The sequence below is a fragment of the Ascaphus truei genome, chromosome 1 (genome assembly GCF_040206685.1).
Source record: "Ascaphus truei isolate aAscTru1 chromosome 1, aAscTru1.hap1, whole genome shotgun sequence".
Lineage (NCBI taxonomy): Eukaryota > Metazoa > Chordata > Amphibia > Anura > Ascaphidae > Ascaphus > Ascaphus truei.
Window position 1 is genome coordinate 60,208,165 of NC_134483.1, and position 17,981 is coordinate 60,226,145.

General features: G+C 47.9%; 1 protein-coding gene across 2 annotated transcripts in view; it reads right to left on the reverse strand.

The window, feature by feature from the left end:
- The window catches only part of NIM1K (NIM1 serine/threonine protein kinase), a 99,642-nt gene that overhangs the window by 62,703 nt on the left and 18,958 nt on the right, over positions 1-17,981 (reverse strand). Inside the window, exon 1 of one of the 2 annotated variants that reach the window (XM_075588997.1) lies at positions 2,842-2,975. The exons of the other annotated variant lie outside the window; for it this stretch is intronic. The gene's annotated coding sequence lies outside the window, so the exon portion shown is untranslated. Of the gene's footprint in view, positions 1-2,841; positions 2,976-17,981 lie in introns of those variants that run through there. 2 annotated transcript variants of the gene reach the window in all.

Here is a 17,981-nt window from a genome sequence, read left to right on the forward strand (position 1 = left end):
ATTTACAAGGACAAAAGAGACTGTTCTTCGTCATGTCCAGGGAGAAAACAACCTCCCGATGGCAGTCAACAAAGAAACACAAAAGCGTTTCACCAAACTACGCGGAGATGTTCTCGTGCAAGAGAAATGTACCGATGAACTACGGTGCACAGCGTTCCAGACAACAAGGAAAGATGACAAACAAACACCCTCGAGGGAAGATAGAGGATTCCCGAGGTTAACTGTCAAGGAGCTCTCTAAAGACGGACTAAGCAGTCGGGTGACTCCGCTACCATTCCGTCCACCAAGGAGGCGCTTCCCAAACAATGGAGAACATGCCATCTCTAGGTTCACCTCGCACCTCTGCGGCCCACAAAGGGAACCAGAGACCAAAAACAACTTTGTGGTCTTCATCCAGAAGATATTCTTTACCGGCCACGCAAAGCCAGCACCTCTAATGGAGGAAGGCAATGAATGTCGGTACCTCCAATCACCTGGGGCCTACCACCCTCAGGAATCCGATCAAATCCGGGTAATGTTCAACCCCAGCGCTCAGCTTCAGGGAGTCTCCCTGAACGACGCCCCCTTTATTGGATTACATTCGACAACCAGTTTTCCAGGGACAGTAATCCGCTCCCACAAGGAGCCAAAAGCCCTCTCCTTCTGCCAAACGCCAGGTGATAGAGCAACAGGCTGCCACGGCTGGTATACCTACAAGGGGATACACTCTGTGGGTGAAACTACAGAGACAAAAGGACTGTTCTCTCACAAGACTAAAAGGAAACAGTGCCAGAGACTTTTATACAAAGACATTGTGGTGCAAGCAGCAAACCTGGAGCTGTGCATCCACCCTGCATCCTTTGCCAAAGAACCTTGGCCAAGGGACCTTGATACCAGTGATACCGGCCGGTGTCACATCGCTATGTGGACATGGACTCTTGCATTGTTTGAGAATGTGATGTTATCTTTGTTATGCATTGCACATATGTTCCACATATTCCAGTTATATAGTGGTATCTCCAGATACCAGACGGGGAGTGTCATGGAACAAGAATCACATTCCTGCCCGATCCCCCTTCTGCTTGTCAGCTCCTTAAGTTCAGCTGCAGGCATTGGCTCCACATACACACACTGTGCCTGTGTAACATGCAACAATGTTGCATTTTTTGCCTCTGAGCACATAATCAGTGAACTGCTACTGCAGCTTCTCCAGTCCTCCCAGTTAATGGACTTTCCCATGTTCTCCCCTGTCTTTTGCTGACAGTTAGTGCAGTCCCACTCAACCTTTAGTGTGACCCCTGCCCCTCACTTTCTTTTCCACCCTAGATTACAGTGAGTACAGACCTGTCTGCATCCACCCCTGGTAAGGCCTTTCTCTCTTACCATAGTCCAACCTCATAGAAGCATCCCACATAGAGAAGCACTCTCTGCCTACACTACACCCACAAGTTCCTGTGTTTTCTAATCCAGCAATAAAATTAAGAAAGACATTAAGGACTTGTCATGCTTTGGAAGAGGGAGGACATGAGTTGAGCTTACTGGAACTAATCATACATCATTCGTGACCCTGGTTCCAGGAAAGTCTATGCCAATGATTCTGTGAGTTAGTCTTCTGGTGAATATCTGTCTGGACTTTCTGTGACATATCAATGTAAAGAGAAAGATCCAGATATTGAATATGTGAATGACTATAACTATAAGTGTAAGTGAAAGAAAGATGATAAGTGTTACTACTGAGTGAATTCATAAATAACAAAATTGTATAGTAGATACATCGCCCTTCCAAATGAAAATAAGGTCATCTACATAGCATCTGTAGAATATGATGTGATGACGAAAAATATTGGAATCACTGAAAATGTGTAGCGTTTCCCAGAAACCCATAAATGATCAGTGTAGGAGGGTGCAAAAGATGTGGCCATAGCGGCACCCCGTGTTTGTAAAAAGAATTGCGAATCAAACAAAAAATAATTGTGCATGAGTAATAAGAGAATCGAATGAAGAATAAATGTGCACGGTGCCGAGGGAAAATCAGAATGAAGAAAAAACTTGACAGCGGCATATCCCAAATTGTGTTTAATAATCGTATGCAACGACATGACATCCATAGTCACCCACAGACAGGTATTAGGCCATTGAATGTCCTGTAAAGCTGTGAGTAGATCCATGGTGTCACAGGGAAACGAAGGTAAACCCCGTACCAGAGGTTGAAGAAACACATCAAGGTATCTGGATAAACCATCTCCCAAAGATCCCATGCTAAACCCGATCAGCCTGCAAAGTGAGTCTATCACTGTCTGGTGGATCTTTGGGAGATGGTGGAATATGGGAATAACAGGGTAAGGCGTATATAAGTCATCCAGTTCCTTGTTAGTCAAAACATAAAGAATCCAGCCCAAATGTAAAAGTTCCTTTAATTCAAGGAGAAACCTTGGAGCAAACCAGGTGGGTAATGATGCTGCCTGTCTCCTTCTGTGCCAGAAGAGACTTACCGGGCAATGCCAGTCTGGTTTCTGGTGCTGATGAGGTTGAGAATAATTTATTTAGCTATATTACTGTAGCATTTCACTTAATATGCACGAACAATATAATACAGATAAAATGTTTTCTATTTCACCTTCTGTTGTTGACCCAACGTGCTCACAGTCTCAAATGAAGATCTCCCACTTTAAAGGCAAGTGTGGCAAGGTTACTCACAGCCCCGTTAAGATAACTTGTAAATAAAATTACTTTTTTTAAGCAATAAAATATGTTTTCTTATCTTAGACTGTAGAAAATACAGGTGGTAAAAGTGGATTAATCTGTTCAGATACATGGATACATCTTATATTGTACCAATGATAGTCATATAAAAAAACCTACCTGTGCATCTTCCATTCTGTAAGCAAAGATCCATCACACAGAACGCTGGTATTCTGCATCCTTTTGTCTGCAGTACTATGAGGCTTCTGATGTAGAGAGAGTGTTTGCCTGTATGTTCAGTTTCCTGGGATTTAAATGCTCCCACTAAGGGAGCTGTGCCTATCTGGCTCTGGATCTCCCTGTGCTCTTCCTGTTAGATTTACGCAATGCACTACTGTGCTAGATAATTGAAGCGCTCTGTTCAGAGTACAGAAATTCTCTGAGAACAGCACTGAAAAGGCACATTAGGGGGACAAACATACCAGAGGCCACTGCAGAGCAGAATGCAGCTAAAGTGATGAAAAGGCGGAAGACATCACAAAATGCAAAATAAATGCAAGATGTTTCATTTTTTTTGTCTTGACTTTCTGTATATGTTAACTGTTATTTCCCAATTAAAACATAAAGATAGTGGACCTTGGGTAACTTTTGCTATACAGTTATATAAATGTAGGCCTCGGCCAGGGTGGCGCTGAGCAAGCGGGCACGCTCATGCTGGCCGCGATGAAACATATTGCGGCAATGTGTGTGGCCAGCGTGAGCAAGCGTCTGAGCATGCGCGGCCCTTTACCTGCTTGCCGAAGCAGCAAAATTTAATTTGTCTCTCGCTTGCGCATCACGTGAGTGGTTCGCCCAATGAGGGTGAACCTGCTCCGTGACATCATGGCCGCGCCCCCCGAATGACCCCCCACGTGTGCGCACCTAGCCGGCCAAAAATCTCCCGGCCGAGCAGGGAGCGTGACGTCACCGCGCAAAAGCGCCAGTGCGCCCGCTCCCTGCCTGGCCACAGCCTAAGCCATTCACTGTAAGCACGAGACATATGGTCAGAACAAGTGCCAATCCGAAGCCTGTGAGCTGCTCTTTGCTGTGACATTACATTTTCTACAAAACCGCTTCATACCTAAAATGTAAACGCACAAACCACTAGCGATCACGTGATCGTTCCCGTGAGAGCTTGTGAGATCGCTTCCTACTTTAGTTTACACGAGTGGAAGGGCAATGGTCGGTGGTCCAGCAGAGGACTGAACACCCCATAGAAAAGAGCAAACCCAGGGCACCACCCTTCATGACGTATGCTGTCATAGCACTGAAAGGGTTAACATGATGTTAAAAATGACTCCCAAGTTTCCGTTGAATGAAATAAGAGTATTTCTCTATGGTCTTCCTTCCAGAGCCACCATCTTTTTTGCCTTCCGTCAACCCTGTTACTCTTCTCCTCTCATTAATAGCTATTCACAAAATCCATAAAAGGGTATAGGGGGCGTATTCTAGAAGAGCTCCGTTCTTTTTTTTTTTTTCAACTTATATTTTTTTATTGTTTTGTTCATAATATGCATACAGTAAAAAGGCTCATAAGAACAAACAGTATCAGCTTACTGCATGTGACATTCAGCTTTGTAATTGGGTAGAGGGTTTTGGACATACGGGGTAGACGGACAGACAGACAGGGGGGGGGGACTCCGGCCTGCAGTCGGAGGGGAGAGACAGACAAGAAGAGGGGGAGAAGAAAGAGAGGGGAGGAGGGGGGGGGGGTTCGGGGGGTCTCCTTCCATGATTCCGCCTCTGCCTCTCTCATGCTGGTTCTCTGCGTCTGAGGACTTTGTGCATACCCCGTAGGACCTCTAACTTTTGACTAGTTTGTCTCTCTCATTTTCCTTTAGGTCCCTCTTGGGGCCGGTGGGGTTTTGAAGTGTGGGGGGAGGGGGGGGGCGGGGGGGGGGTCGCTGCGTGCGTCTAAGTGTGGTACGGGTTCCACCGTTGAGCCCTTCCTCACGGGAGAACGCATTTGTCCCTATCAAGGCCAAATTGAGGTCCTCTCCACTCCCTGGATTTCTCTCTGGGCTAACCATGGTGCCCAGACCTTTTCAAAATTTTCGCTAGTGTCGTTGACCAAGCTTGTCAGCATTTCCATCTGGCATACCGTCCAAATTCTATGTCTAATATTTGGGATTGAGGGAATTATGTTCTGTTTCCAGCGTGCTGCAGTCTCCCCCCTCATCGCCATAGCAAAGTGAGCTATCAACTTATTTTCTCCTTTGGTGAACCCGACTGCTGGTCTGTTCAGGAGGAACAGCCATGGATCCAATGGGACGGGTTTACCTGTGATAATGTTTAACCAGTCTTTAATTGAGTCCCAGACTGGGACGATTTTGGGGCAAGACCACAGCATGTGCAACAAGTCTGCCTGCTGTCCACATTGTCGTGGACACAATGGGGAGTAACTGGGCAGAAATGTAGCTAATTTTGTGGGAGTGTGATACCAGCGCATCATTACTTTATATGCGTTCTCCCTTAAGGTCGTGCACATTGAACTTTTGGAGGTCGCCGTCACTATCTTTGTCCAGTCCTCTACCTCCAACTCCTCTCCTAGGTCTGTTTCCCATTGGGTCATATATCTGGTTTTGTCCTTTACTGTCGTGCTAGAACCGGTCACTTCTTTGTACATCTGCGATGTGAGTCTCACTGTGGATGTCCCTGATCGACAGAGCTTTTCGAAATTTGTCATAGGGGATTTTGGCTGAACTTTTTGATAGAACGCCCTGATCTGGAGGTACCTAAAGAGCTCGGCATTGGGGATATGGAAGTCTGATTTGACTATTTCGAAGATTTTTATTCCTTGTCTTCCCTCCAGATCAATCAATCGCTTTATGTTATTTTGTTTCCAGATAGAGAAATCTGTGCTGGACTGGCCCGGAGCAAAGAGGGGGTTATTCCAAATTGGTGTCATGCCCGATGCCCTGCTGGTCAGGCCATATTTGAGCCTTGTGCTTTCCCAGATTGATAGCGAGTTGGTCATTGAGGATAGCGGCAATTTGGTGCTATTGCGCACCTTCTTGGGGTACCAAATCAGATGCTCTAGTTCCAATGGGGAGCATGCCTCTCGTTCCAACGCGACCCACCTTTTAGAGTCGGGGTTGGTGTGCCATTGCACAATTTGACATAATTGGGCCGCTCGATAGTATGACAACAAACAAGGTACTGCTAGCCCTCCCGCCCCCGTTTGTGTGCGCATTATCTGTTTGCTCACTCTCGCCTTTTTGCCTCCCCAGATAAACTTATCTATCTCAGTTTGGAGGGAGAGAGTTTCCTTCAAACTTAACGGCACTGGGAGTGTTTGAAAGAGATACAAGAGGCGAGGGAGCAAGTTCATTTTTACGCAGTGGATTTTGCCAATCCATGAGATTTTATTTTTGGCCCACCTATGGAGATCCTCTCTCAGGGTCCGTATCAGCCGCGGGTAGTTAGCTTGGCCAATTGTGTTATATGTCCGCGTGATATTGACCCCCAAATATTTAATTTGCTGTTTTTGCCAGCGGAAATTGAAGTTAAGGGCAATTAGTTTTTCTACGTGTTTAGGGAGGTTTATGTTAATAGCCTCCGATTTGCTCTGATTGATTTTGAAGCCGGAGACCCTATTGAACCGTCCCAGCAGATCTAGCAGGTTTGGCAAGGAGGTGAGGGGCCTGGATACTGTCAGGAATACATCATCCGCATAGAGTGCCACCTTATGCGTCTGGTTTCCGATGGCAATACCTGAGATGTCTTTGCTATCCCGTATCTGAGCCGCCAGCGGTTCCATACACAATGCAAAGAGGAGGGGGGAGAGCGGGCATCCCTGTCGCGTGCCACTCTTAATTTGGAAGGGTTCTGAAGCGAATCCCTGGTGGGTAACCCTAGCCGACGGGGTCGAATATAGCGCAAATATAGCTTTTGTTAATTTGTCACCCATTCCGAACGCTCCAAGCGTGGCTTCCAAGTATGGCCAGTCTATCCTATCAAACGCTTTTTCCGCATCCAGACTGAGCGCCATAACTGGTATGTCTTTATGATTGGCTATTTCTATCAGATCAATAATCCGTCGGGTATTATCTGAAGCTTGCCGACCCTGGATAAACCCGACTTGATCTGGGTGCACCAGTCTGGGTAGGATAAGACTCAATCTATTGGCCAACAATTTAGAGTAAATTTTGATGTCCGAATTAATTAGGGATATAGGTCTATAACTTTTACAGTCCTGTGGGTCTTTCCCTGTCTTGTGTATTACTGAAATGGACGCTTGGAGCATTTAGCTAGGGAACTGGGAGCCGTTCAGCACTTGGTTAAACATATGAAGTAGATAAGGGGCTAGTTGTTTTCTAAATTTTTTGTAGTAAAGGTTCGAGTACCCGTCGGGGCCCGGGGCTTTAGAGGGTTTCAGGTTTTTCATAACCTCCGATATTTCCTCCATTGTAAAATCTCTACCCATCACCTCTCTGTCCACCCCGCTCAAGCAGGGTATATTTGAGCTATCCAGAAAATTCACTAGGGCCTCCTTGTTCGCTGGAGATCTAGCTACTTTGTCTCCGTCGTATAGTTTTGCGTAGAAGTCTTTGAATTCCCTTACAATAAGTTCCCCTGATTCTCGCCGTAACGTTTGGATATTATAATTGCGTGTTTTGGAATTAATCATATTGGCTAGTAAGGTATCTGGTTTGTTTGCTTTCTCGAAGAATCTTCTCTTTGACCAACTTAACGCTTTCTCAGCCTGGGAAGTGAGCAGAAGGTTTAGTTTAATCTGGGTGTCTTTTATTTGTTGCAGGGTCGCTGCATTGGGTAACCTTCTATGTTGTTCCCAGTGCTGCTTTAACTCTGCTTGCACCTTAATAATTTTTGCGTTGCGCTCTTTTTTCTTGCGGGCTCCCATGCTAATCAAAACCCCCCTCAGTGTTGCTTTATGTGCCTCCCAGAGGGTTATATGTGAGTCAACGCTATCTTTATTCTCCCTGAAGAAGTTTTTAATCTCCTCCTTGATCTTTCTCTCGAGGTCCGGGATCTTTAGTAGGGAGTCATTTAGTTTCCAGTTTGCTCTTGGCCTTTCCAGCCCTATCTGTGTGCACCTTAGCTCGATCGGTGCGTGGTCTGACCATGAAATATCATGGATCTCCGTATGGGTGACCGCGGAGACCAGTCTACTAGACACAAAGAAGTAATCGATTCTGCTAAATGAGTCGTGTGGGTGTGAGTAGAAGGTGTAAAGTTTTTCTAGCGGGTGGGTTTCTCGCCATGCGTCCACTAGCTGGAGGTCTTTTAATTCTTGCTCTAACGCGGCAGATCTGGGATTGGCTTTGTGGTTGTGAGGCCCGGAGCGATCCAGAGTTATATTCATAGCCACGTTGAAGTCCCCCCCTAGGATTAAGGCTCCTTCACTGAATTTTTTTATGACGCCGAATGTCTTCTTAAAGAATTCTGCCTCATGGGTATTAGGGGCATACAGCGTGGCTATTGTTATGGGTACTGCATTTATGGCTCCTACGAGCATCAGAAACCTGCCCTCTCGGTCCTTCTTTACTTTATTTACTATTAGGCCTACTTTATTATGCACTAGGATTGCTACACCCCGCTTCTTTTCTAGGGCGGAGGATAGGAATACTTGGGTATATTGTTTATCGAAGTATTTGGGAGCACTAGTGGTACTGAAGTGTGTTTCCTGTAGAAGGATGAAGTCTGCTCCCTTTTTTTTGTAATCAGTAAGAGCTATCCTTCGTTTGCATGGGGAGTTTAGTCCCTTGGTGTTGTGGGATATAAATGTTAGAGGCATGTTGGTGCGGGGTACTGACCTTGTATTCTTAGTGTTGCTTTTGGGTGTATCGAGCCGCTACGGTGCTGCTTCTGTACCTCTGCAGTACTCAGCTCTGTGCGGGGCTTCGGCGGTGGACCACTTGTGTAGGAGACAGTGTGGGGGAGGGTAGGCACATTAGGTACGCGGGGTACATGAGGGAAGAAAAAGAACACATATAAAACACATATCAACTTGGGAGAGTGGTCAGCGGCATAGTACCACTTTCTCTCCCTTGCCTGTGGGTCGGTGGGTCTCTGGAGCACGCCCTCCGACTCCGTCTTTCTCCAGAGGGCCGTGTCACCCCACCTCTTCCCCAGGGCTTCCTCAGGTTCTAGGGCAGCTGCCCCAGCCCGAGGGTAGACACACACGGCGACAATAGGACCGCCGTCCCAGCCGTCTAAATATCAACTTTATTAGTCTTAACTTGGATCTCGTTAAAGCTCGCATATGAGATAGTCTGCGTAAAACCTCTACTGTGAGCACAAACCCAAAACTGACCATGTAATCATAACTTTCCACAACTTGGCCCCTTTTCCTCTATATTTGTGACGCCCCTTCTATTGCCTGCTGAGTTTAAGCTATCTGCTGCATCCTGTAGGTATAATCTCTTCCCTTTTAGTTCAAAGCTTTAATTTAGTTCGTATTAGCTGCTCTTAGCTTAATTGCCCCCCAGAGGTATCTGTCCGTCTGGACCTATCTCTGCACCTCCCCATCTCCCCTCCCGTGCCCATGGCGTCGCTCTCTTTGCAGGCTTCTACCTTGGCATCTCCCCTTCCTAGCTTACAGGTATGCCTTTGTTATTTGTTGCTTCTGTATGCCCTCCAGCTTTTACCTCTCTCCCTTCCTGCTCCCTCCTCCCTCCTTCTCCTCCCCTCAGCAGGCTCCTTCCACTTTCTGCTGCCCTCCGCTCTATCTCCCTGCTTTCCCTTGTGGGGAATGTATCTGTGTCCTAATCCCCCTGCGCCGCGCTGCTGGTGTATGTTGTGCTACTGTTGTCCACAGCCTCCCTTCGGTGCCTTGTGATATTGGATTGCTGGGCCGCTTCCGGGATCTTGTTCTTGCTCCCGCCTCTTCCGGTTTGGTACGACCGCCGCCATCTTGGATGTGGCGCCTCGATCGCGTACCTCTCGCGTGAGGCGCTGCCTCCTCCCCGTTGACGTCATCTGCTGCCTCCCCTTCTCAGTTGGGCTCCGGAGCTGGTCCAAGATGGCCGCTATTCCTCTTCTGCTGCCGTCGGGGGTACAGGTAAGTGGTGCAGTGATGCTGTGGGAGATCAGGACCTTGTCTCTGTCGGGTTGCGATGCGAGTGCCGTGGGGGGGGGGGGGGGGGTGCAGCCATGAGAGGGCTCCTGGTGGGGTTTTCGTGGGCGTCTTTGGCCAACTAAGAGGTAGGGTCAACTGTAACTGTGGAGAAACATTAATTCTTTATTTGGCCCTTTACCGTGGGCTGCGGGCTTGGTTGTTTTTGTTGTGTTTGTTGGTGCTTCCTACCTCCCGCCATGTTGGATCTGGGGCTGCTCTGTTTCCCGCCACTTCCTCCGTGATTTTATCTTGCAAGCCCAGTTTTGTAAGAAAGGCTCCTCCATCCTCAGCCTTCTTTATTGTGGTGGATGCCCCATTTTTGGACACCAGGAGCCCGAAAGGGAAGATCCAGCGGTATTTAACCCCTTCGTCCCTGAGGATCCTGGTGATTGGGGTAAGTTGCTTTCTTTTCAGCAACGTGGTGGGGGAAATGTCCTGGAAAACTTGGATCTTGTGTGACTCAAAGGACGGGTTATTACGGGTCAGCTGGGCAAACTGTTCTTTTATTCTGAAGAAGTGGAAGCGGGCGATGATATCCCGCGGGGGGTCTCCCGGTTGTGGCCTGGATCTCAGGGCCCTGTGGCAGCGATCCAAATGCAGCTCCTGGGACGTTTTGTCCGGCATCAGCTGGGTCAGCCACCGGGCCATGAAATCTTCTGGGTCGGACTCCTCTTCTGGGACCCCCCGTATCCTCATATTATTTCTTCTCTCCCGATTTTCGGCGTCCTCCTGCTTATCTAGAATGTCCTGGATAGTGTCCTTTACTTGGGCCAATTGTTTATCTGTTCTATGGAGTGCTTTCACCGTAGTGTCCAGTTTCCTTTCCAAGGAGTCAGTTCTGGACCCTATGTTGCTTATGTCTGCTCTTAGGGACGCCACCTCGGCTTGCAAGCATCTCTTAATGTCCGTGCAGAATTCCTGCATGTCGCGTCTCCGCATAATTCTGTTGCCGTTATCATTCTCCCCCTCTCCCTCCGAGTCGGAGCCGCTTAGCGGGAGGCCCTCTTGGCTGCGGGCGCGTGGCTGATCTCCCTTGCTATAGTAGTCTGTCATCACTGTGGAGGGGCGCTTTGATCTTGTTCCCTTTGACATCTTGGGGGTATCAGCGGGCTATGTGGGTAACTTTCTTTAGTTTTGGTGAGGTTTTAGCGCATTTATTGATTTTTTAGTGCCGGCTGGGAGCGGAGCTGAAGGTTCAAGCAGCCATTCAGTCCGCCGTCGCGCATGCGCATCCCGAGCTCCGTTCTTTAACCGCGTTGCTGCAAGGCATGACTCTGAACCTCCTAAGGGCTATGGGAACTGAAATAACCCCCCCCCCCCCAATCTGACCCAATTTCCCTGCCCAATAACACACGCCTGAATTGTAGGGGAAACAGGCCATAGCACAACTGTATTAATAACCATTTTTAACAATACCAACAAAAATGGGGAGGGGGTTACCAGGCAAAGTCAGACTTAAACCGAGCCCCACGAATATGGTGGCCCCCACCTGATCGTCATCTGCCGACCCAGCCAGGGGCAACATCAAACCCACCACTAGTGACAAACCGCAATAGGGTGAGGAACCCTTCAGGCCAGTCGCCCCAGCCAAACCCAGAGTCCTTCCCCAGATCGTCAACCCCTCAGCTGGGAACCCCTGAGTATAATTAGGCTTTACAGGCCTGCCTGGCAACCCCCCACCCCCCCCCCCCCAACTCCCCACTGAGAACGCAACTATAACAAAATTAAAACAGTACCTACCAACATTTTTTTAAATTGTCTTATTTTATAAGCATACAGACGAAATATTACAACAATTCCCAATGTGCCAAACCACCAGCAAAGGGAGGTAGGGAAAACCCTCCAGGTAGAGCAGGGAAGGGGCAGGTATGAGTGTCATGGGAGACCAGGTTATTCACACCTTTTTACCAGGATCATTCATTGAGCAAAACAAGGTAGTGAAATAAATTGTAATTTATTTGGCATAAATTCGCTTACACACAATGAAACACAAAATACATATGAAAAGACACACTTACTTTGGGGCTTGGGTTGAAAACTGGACTTTCCTAGGTGCATGGAACTCTTTGGGAGAGTTTTACCCTGACCGGGACTTAGCCCGGAATCTTCTGGAACCCAAATCAGCATAAAATTCCAAACGCCACCGCTAAGTTCTCTTCTGAGAACTTGGTCCCTCCTGACCGCAAGTCAGCCCAAATCTCCTGGTACTCAAATCGGCATAAAATCCCAGCCGCGTCTGCTACGTTAGTTTCTGAGAACTTGGGTGCAAAAGTCGTGACTTAGTCTCTGGCGGGCAGGCTTTTCAGGCTTGAAATCGAAGCTGGTTGCTTTGCTGTTACAAACAAAGCATCCTTGAAAAGACCGCCTGCGCTCTCTCAGCTTAGACTCCAGGGGAGCACACCGTCTGATTGGCTCAGGGCTTTTTATAGTATTCTCTGCTTCATTCATAAAATAGAAGCAGAGCGGACAGCCAATCAGCGCGTGGGAACTTTCCCAAAACAATCAATCGGAGCCGAGACGGCTAGAAAAGCCGGGTCAGCGGGAAATTCGAAACAGCTAAGGGGCATGCGCAAGCCTACCACATACCCCCCCTCCCCTCCCCAGCCACCCCAATGCCACCCGCTGGGCAGGCACCACTAGGTCTGGCAGAACAAGTGACCTCCCGGAGGACTGCATTAATCTCCGGATTTAGTACTCCATCTTTCCCCGCTGACCAAATGCTGTTCACACTTCTGAGCATCCTCTTGCTGCTTTGAACTCCAATGTCCAGCAGACTTACCGGCGCCTATGGGTTTGCACGGGCTGCCTGTTTGGACATCGGTTCCGAATGTAGAAACATAAAACACTACATTAAAGTATATATTGTCATACACTCTGAGTCTTGGGGTACAGGGAACAGAAATTGATAAAATGTTGTCTTGTTATTTCTGCCTGCCTTATTTCCTCACACACTTACCCTGTGACTCAGTTTGGACTCTGAGTCCCCCCCCCTCCAACCTTATATACGGTTGGGGCACCCACAAACCCTATACTGGTTGTGGGTCACCTTGGCACTAGCTGGGGCACCCCCCATAACCTAGGGATTCCCTCAGCTACAGGAATACATGTTTATCCCTGTGCCTTACTCTCCTTTCTTGGCTGTGCTGAGGCAGGGAACCCTAGTGGTGAGTTGCGCTTGCGTTTTCACGGGGAGATATTGCCAGGGAAATGTGCCTCCATGTATATGAGAATCGGGCATGATTTCCGGGTACATTTATGGGGGAACCGGCAACTCCAGACCCCAACCTCCTAGGTACTTTCTGTCAACGGTTCCTCCACAAAACCCCCCTTTAAGCTCATACCCTAGCAATCCCTACTTGATGGCATGCCCAGAAAGGGAACAACACAAACAATGATTTTATTACAGACAGTATAATGTGATCATACAATGTTACTGGGTCCAAGACCTAACTCAGGGTCAGGGGCCTCTTTATTTCACGTCCCTCTGGTAGCAAAAGGGTTAAATAGATGACATGTGGGAATGGGCCATGAAACCAAAACTGAAATAATTTAGCAAGTGAAAAGGAATGCGCAAAAAATACTTTGTACTCCTCCAGTGCCAGAGGATCATCAAACCCCAATGTTTGGTCTTCCAATAGAAAATGTTACTCTATGCAATGGTGCTAATACTTATTTGCAATGGGTATAATCTTGGCCTCAGCCTGTGAAATTGTATATTTTCTTAGGCAAATCACTGAATTCCCTCTATCTCCATTTACTAAGCAGTAATCTGATAATAATATTGCTATTTTCTTTCCCTTGCACGTTGGTGTGTATATTGGTGTCAGACATGACATCTCAGTATAAACTTAACTCGCCGTCCGGGATTAATGTTTAAATATCTAAAAATGTGCGGGATTCTGGGCGTCAGACCCTCCTGTCACAGACATGAGTTCATTGTATGAGACTCTGCACAGCGTGTGCCAGGGGACACATTGTATCACTGCCGGGCCCCGCCTCCTGTCTGACATCATCTCCCTGCGCTGCCTGTCGCACGTGTCTCATCGTTGTGCCCCTGCGGGATATGGCCATGCTCCTGCACCGTGTCCAGGCCCGGAAGTTCGGCAACTTTGTGCTGAAGAGAAGAGCGGGGTCACCTCCCCGTGCACTTCCACCTGCGGGTGATTGTGTCACACTCGGCTCTGTTCAACAAGGTACCGGGGGGGGGGGGGCGGGAGAGGAGAGTGTGGGGCGGTAGCCACAGGTGGACAATAGGAGGGGGAGTTATCCACAGGGGGAGTGGGGGTATCTCCAGGGGGAGAGTATGGAGTTGGGGCATCCCCAGGAGGAGAGTAAGGTGTGGAGGCATCTACAAGGGGGGAAGAGTGGGGGGCATCTACAGGGATCAGAGGTGGGGATCTAAGGGATCAGAGGTGGGGATCTACAGGGATCAGACGTGGGGGGAGACCATGTGTGCTGTTAAATAAAATAACATGAGTATGTAACGGGTATTCCCCCACCCAATCGCATATAGAGTGTATGTGAGGGGGAACCTATATGTTACCAGGTGTGGTCGTATACCTGCAGGTTCACAGGAGGCCCGAGCCTCCGCTGATGGGAACCTGGGGTGCTTCTCTGGAACGTTTCTTGTCAGCGCCTCCACCTATGTGAGATTCTAGGAGTGTAGAGTGGTCCTCACATAGGAACATCCATAAAGTAACCAGCCCACACCAAAGGTTATGGCTAAAAGGGTTTACTATATGGCAAATAACACAACACAACATACTTCAACAATATGACATTGACAGTGTCCCTCTATAACACTAATAGGCACAACTACCCACACGTTATATCAATAGTCCCAAATGTCCCACAATACCCCAAGTGTGTGACTGTTGGTAAAGTTGGTGCACTTGATGACTGACTGTACCTGCCCAGTGCTCCAGCACCTGAGGCTGCAGATTCTTCACAAAGGATCCACCGCTCTGCGATCTCCTCTGTGACGTCCTGCAAGTCTGCCTGGCGATGGGTGACTCCCGCATGGAGTGATCCACCTTTGGAAAGTCTCTTATCTCTGCAGCCGCAGAGATAATTCTTTATACACGACCCTTCTTGTCAGAGCACACAGCACTGCAGCTGTGTCACTGACTGAACTGACTGCTAACAGGGCAAAGTCCCTACCTAAGGGGCCTTCCCTAAAGCACTCACAAGCTGAAGGGGAGTGGGGTCTAGCTGAGCCTAAGGGGAGGTTTCTGGCCTAGTGCAGGAGGCTACTTTCCTCCCTGCACAAACACACCCTCCCCTCTCTGTAGTCCCAGCTCCTAACTGACAATCCCTGTCTGCACACAACATTGTATCTTTTCCAACAGGAGAAGCTTCCAGCTCTATTGGCTGTCTGGCTGCCTCTGAGCAGGGTGAAAGTGCAGTCCCCAGAGGCTGCTGGGAATTGTAGTCCTTGGTACAGCTCTTTCCTATGGGGACCGCATGCACCATCTTTACTGTGCATGTCTGAACCTGTAATGGCCGCCGCTACTCTTAACTGAGCATGTGCAACTTCCAAGAGCTCTTGCACACATGTAATGGCCACCTCTATGCTTGCCAACCTCTGTGCATTGCACTGCACAGACGCGAACTCCCGCACCAACCTCAACATGGCCACCGCGACTGCTCTGCTTACCCGCAAGCCTCCGCACATGCGCGAACACATTAAACATGGCGGCGTCCTGCCGCAGCTGCCACCGGGAGCCCCCGGGAACGCGCTCGCCCCCGCAGCAGCACACAAGCAAGGGGGAAAGAAACCGGCAGACAGGGGGGCCGGAGGGACCCTGGCTGCAAGTAAATGACAGGGATAGCATATCCGACCCAGTGAGCCGACACTCCAACCTGCCGTCAGTCCCTGCAGTGCAATGGTTAAATGCAGAATGAACCGGCTGCCTCAGCAATATTTGCTCTCTCTAGGGTTACCATAGGTGCGATCTACACAGTAGCATGCGTGGGCACACGAGGAGAAAGATAACTGAAGAACTGCTGAAAGGAAAGGACTCGCTACATATAAAGAGGTTCAGTAAAATTAAAATAATCAAACTTCGCTTTTGAGGCCATATCACTATTTCTTATAGATGCTCAATATAGGCGACATGCAGTGCACAGCATAAATAACACATTTATACAACGCGAGTTACTAGTGCAAATATCCTCCCGCCTTGTGTAGAGTCCTCGTTTAACTATAGTGACCCTATTGTAGATAAACCTTTGAAAACACACAGAATAGTGTAATCAAGCCAAATACAAACTGAGGCGTAATATAAAATAAAAGGGTCATTTTGCTGCTTGGTATAGTCGGCTTCGCTATAAAATAGCGAGAGCTATTTCTCCCTGACTGATAATCTAATACTATCCAGGATTTCCTCTGCACGATTCCTCCTCTTAGTGATCTGCCAACACACAAACACAGCTGTTTGTCAAAGCAAGAGAGTCGGAAGACTGCCGAAAAAGACTATGGGCGCAGTATCCAAATTAACCAACAAGCCCAGGAGCTCGTCATGTAGCAACAAGCCATGTTTTAAACAACATACACACAGTCCTCTGACAAATGTTCCCACCAAACAGCTGCTGCAAAAGCTGCTTCAAAAAAACAAACACACGCGATTAGATCTCCTGTTGACGGCTATTTCATAAGGAAGCTGCAAATTATAAAACAAACAGGATTCATTTTCCAGGAGAAAGGAGCAGTAAAATAACAAGTGCAGTCCCCGGCATAAGATAGTGTAAGCCAGGGGTGGCCAACTCCAGTCCTCAAGGGCCACCAATTGGTCAGGTTTTCAGGATATCCCTGCTTCAGCACAGGTGGTTGAGTCATCCATACTGAGCCACTGATAGAGCTATCCCTGCTTCAGCACACGTGGCTCACATACCTGGTCTGGTGGTGGCCCTTGAGGACTGGCCACTCCTGGTGTAAGCAGTGTGTTTTTTTATTTCATGTATAGCTTTTATTGATTGTGGCACGTAGAATGGAAGTATGAGCAGTACAATAAAACATGATACGTACGGGATACACAACAAAGAGCAAAGACCAAATACAGACAGTATACTTAAGGGGTTCCGCATTGTAGAGACATGAGACTGTGTATTTACCACAAAAATAATAATAGCATGTTCTTGTATAGCGCTGCTAGTTTTACGCAGTGCCATCTTAACGCATGGGCACACGCCGGGGGCCCCATGCTAATCTATGCACAGACCAGAATTTAACACTAATTTTCTGATCACCCGCCTCAACATTCAAATCTCCCGCTAACGTGGTAGAAGTAGAAAAATTATGACTTGTAGCATAGAGTTGACAGGGCCCAGTGCACTGCTTTGCCCGGGGGCATATAATGCTGTCAAGACGGCCCTGGTTTTACATAGCTTTACAGAGAAATTTTGCAGGCACTGGTCCCTGCCCCATGGAGCTTACAATCTATGTTTTTGCTGCCTGAGGCACAGGGAGATAAAGTGACTTGCCCAAGGTCACAAGGAGCCGACACTGGGAATTGAACCAGGCTCCCCTGCTCGAAAGCCAGTGCCAGTCAGTGTCTTTACTCACTGAGCCACTCCTTCTCCCTAACAAGACAGTGGTGGCAAAGTAATGTGTAATAAATTAAACCTGTTCAAAAGAGCAAATGAAGAGGGTCCGTTGTGTTTTATTGAAATAAATCTCTTGTAAACTGCATTACGCCCCGAATCTTTTTACAGTCATTCCAAAATGTTTTTCATTTCTTAAAAAAGGTTTAATTATATGATGTACTGTGATGGTGTGACAATCACCCAAAGCCGTCTTCAGTTCAATTCTTCCAACCATCTAATGTATTTGTTTTACTAACAGAACAGATATCCCAAAAGCAGAAACAGAGAACTAAACAGACTATAAGTGTACCCCCCTCCCCCCCAAAGGGTTACAATTATGGTTGTCATATGCTGGGCCCCACACTGGGTTGCTATGGGGACCTAGACATCATGCAGGGGTATTTAAGGAGGAGGGACTGTGACGGGGAGGAAAGGGTTAATACCTGATTTGCCATGCATTACTGTTGTTGCCCTGTCCCCGCCATTTTTATTCCCCATTTGCAGGCCATTCCCTGTCTGCGAGGGTAAAAGACAAGATGCATTGCTTGCCATACCCTCTAACCAACACATGATAGCAGATCTTAAATGTAAGGCAGGAGGTATTTTTTTGTAAGTC